Raw genomic sequence first — 3,741 nt, 5'->3', positions numbered from 1 at the left:
GAATAAGAAGTTTTCAATTACCTTAAAAATATGAACTCCCTAATTTTTACATGATATGATTTATATAATAAGTATAGGAATTTACATGAAAAGTACTCCCTCCGTTCCTTGATATAAGGTGTATAGATTTTTGAGAAAAAACCCGAAATATAAGGTGTATTGCGTTGCACCACTCGTTTGGATAAATTTTTCAGGGATTTGATTACATCTCCTTATATTAGGCAATCTCCTCTATTTTCTCATGTCAATTAGTCAGGTGTAATATCGCCCAAAACTTGTGGAATTTTCCCTCCACGTGCGTTCTTTAATTTCCGTGCCAAAAACTATACACCCTATATTTAGGAATGGAGGGAGTATAAATTAACAATATGCTATCAAGATGGATATGCACTAGTATGAGTATAAATTAACAATATGCTATCAAGATGGATATGCACTAGTATAAAAACGATGTCATTATTTTACTAGATGAAATGAAAATCGGGTTGTAAAAGAAGAAAGAGCATATATACGCACCTCTTGTCGTTAAGGAATTCAATTATGTCATCAATGAGATACTTTTCATCCCTCGCTGCATTATGTATGTTTTCGTACTTGACCTTGTCAAGTCCATAGAGAATATCCTTCAAAACCTTTTTCATTTCTGGGTTTTGCGAAACCGAGACAAAAGCACCACAATCAAATTGTGATTTGATCTTGTCGTATGCTGCTTTGGCAAGAGTTGTCTTGCCTAACCCACCAAATCCAACAATAGAGATCGTCTTCAACGGATGCTTCGACCAATCATCATCTTCAATCAACATATTGATCAACTTGTCCCGTGTTTCTTCAATGCCGACAAGCTCTGTTACATCTGTGTACAAGGCCATCATACGAGGGTCAACACTAGTATTAGCACTAGTGTCCCGCATCTCTTGCTCGTACCTTTGACGCATCTCAGCCAACTGCTTAGCTTGAAGAACCACTTCTTCGAGAGATCCGATGGAGATCCTTGCCATTCTTGAATAATCTCTTGACCTTCTTGAGTATCTTCTTGACTCTGTTCTTCGGGTTGGTGGACTCACCACCATCCCCCACACGCACCATGAAGGCATCAACGATGTCCTCCATTTGGTAGGACAACTCCTTGACATTTCCTGCCCAGATCTTGACCCCCTCATCAAGCTGGTCCGCCGGCACTTTCGACACCTTGCCGAGGACAGCCTGCATCAATTTCAGCTCTGTCACGAGAGATTCGATGCCCTTTCTCACTTGTTTCTCCATGGTGATCTCACTGTGAAGCAGCTCGCGGAGCTTTGGGAGGAGAGGGCCGATAGCCCCCATAGCGATCTCCATAGCTGGATCTCTCTATTTGCGTGGTGGTGGAAGAAAGATGGTGTTTGCTCGTTGTTGCGGAGAAGATGAGCCGGATTCAGATTAATGATTGTGTGTTCGGTGTAATGAAGAGATAAACGTTGTGAGTAGCACACAGGCTTTAATTTCGCCACCAACCGACCGGGCGGGTCTGATCTGGTCATGTGCAGTTCACCACAGGCTGGCCGCTGCTGGACTGATGCGATGGGGATTTAAGTTGAGCACGCCACCAGTGCGTGTCCAAGCCTTTCACTGTGGTAAAAGTCATGTAAAGTAGAGATCCCTGCTCAATGCAACTGTGGCATCACGCGCTGCTGTCGGCAAAACTGCAGCTCGAATCAAGCGGATCAGACAGAGTCCAGCCCACTGGACCCAGCCTAGTAGCCTACAAACAAAATAATTACAAGACCTCAAAAGAGGATGCATATGTTCGGCACGCGGCCAAAGCTGTTACACGCACCGGATGAAAACACGAGTAGTTTTCTTATTTTTCAACCTAAACGCCGTATCAGCATTGCCATCGGTAACTTGTACTATGGCAATTTTCGCGTCAACTGCTTGGAAGGATTAGAGCATCTATAACCGGACATTACAAATTCGGCCCCACAAATGTCGCAGACGTGCTTGGACGCGTCCGCAAGCACTGACCGGACACGTCTTAAATTAGCCACTTTGCATTCGCCTTTTTCATATTTCATCCCCTAAATTCATACAAAGCATGTGAAAGTAATTCTACGTACTACCATAGCTATTCTTCGTCATCGGAGATGTCCAAGACGACGGTGCCGGGCGCCGGCTGGGCAGGCGAGTAGGAGGGCTCCGGCTCATCCTCCTCCTGCTCGACCTCATCCATATAGGCGAACATCTCCGCCTCCTCCGTGTCTTCTTGCGTCCCCATCTCCTGCCGGCGATGGCGTCTTGCCTCTGCAACCGACTCCGACCGAAGGAAATCGAGGATGGCCTCCTGCTCCGCTTGCAGATCCCAGTCGCCAGCGTACCCCACATCCTCCTCCTCCGGCTCCTCCTCCTCCTCCTCCTCCTTCTCGTCCTCCACCTCCTCCTCCAACTCCTCCTCCGGATCCACTGCATCCGGAGGTAGCCCCGCGGTGATCAAGGAGCTCGAGGCGGTACTCCGGCGTCAGAAAGGGCTCGCTCCTTGGCTACTAGGCGGACGGGTGGAGTGGAAAGTGGCGGCGAAAATCACTAATTAATTGTTCTCTTTGGAAATGTCACTTCCATCTCCTCAGGTAACTACAATTATCGCACTGTGAGTTTTCCTTTTTGTAGATTTTTTTATTTAAAATGTTTTATCTCTTAAACAGAATGTCTAAATCTCAAATTTCTCGCGTCGAGATCTTCAAAACTAGATGTCATATTGATAGGTTTGGTGAAAAAAGATCAAGAAGAAACCGGGCAAAAAAAACTGAACCAAGAGCACTTTTTTCCCCTTTCCGACTAGCGGAAGAAAATCCATGCCTCCACGAGAAATAAATCTGTGCGTGTCACCAAAAGAAAAAAAAACACATTTTTTTCCTTTTTCTAAAGGCACGACCGTGCCTCTCGCGGAAGAAAATCTATGCCTCCACGAGAAGCAAATGTGTGCATCTCTTCGAGGAAAATAAGTAAATGTGTTTGTTTTCCCTTTTCCGGTAGGCACGACCGCGACTATCGCGGAAGCAAATCCGTGCCTCCACGAGAAGTAAATATATGCCTCTCTCGGAAGAAAAAAAAATGCATTTATTTCCCTTTTCCAAGTGGCACGGCCGTGCCTTTCACGGAAGCAAATCCGTGTTTCCACAAGAAGCAAATATGTGACTCTCTCGGAAGGAAAATAAAACACGTTTTTTATTCTGTTCGGATAGGCACGACTGTGCCTCCCGCAGAAGCAAATCTGTGCATCTCGTGAAAGGAAAATAAAAGAGAAAATATTTTTTTCTTTTCGGAGAGGCACAACACGGGAACAAATTTGTGACTTCACAAGAAGCAAATCCATACCTCTCACGAAAGGAAAACAAAAAGGAAACGTGTTTTCCCTTTTCGGAGAGGCATGACTGTGTCTCTCGTGGAAGCGAATCCGTGCCTTGCACGAGAAATAAATCTGCGTCTCTCGTGGAAGGGGTAGAGAAAAGCACGCTTTTTCGCAATTTTTTTTCCAAAACCTCAAAAACCATTGGAGAAAATCGGAAAGCAAAAAACCCCCAAAAATCATCTAAAATACGAAAATGCATATAGAAAAAAACCCTGAAGGGAGCGCGACACTTAGCGGTGGCTGCTAGCCCACGAAAAGTGACCCTTACGGAGGCTCCCGAAGTAGTACTCGCTGATTAGTTTTTTTTTAGTCTAAACACACTACTTTATTAATCAATGATGTTCATAGGGATACAGTTC

At 44.9% G+C, this 3,741-nt stretch overlaps 1 pseudogene; it reads right to left on the bottom strand.

The window, feature by feature from the left end:
* Nucleotides 1-1,462, bottom strand: part of LOC119278527 — a 6,535-nt pseudogene extending 5,073 nt beyond the window's left edge.
* Nucleotides 1,463-3,741: the final 2,279 nt, after the last annotated feature.

The sequence above is a fragment of the Triticum dicoccoides genome, chromosome 3B (assembly GCF_002162155.2).
Source record: "Triticum dicoccoides isolate Atlit2015 ecotype Zavitan chromosome 3B, WEW_v2.0, whole genome shotgun sequence".
NCBI classification, from domain to species: domain Eukaryota; kingdom Viridiplantae; phylum Streptophyta; class Magnoliopsida; order Poales; family Poaceae; genus Triticum; species Triticum dicoccoides.
This window is presented reverse-complemented; position numbering and strand designations above follow the sequence as displayed.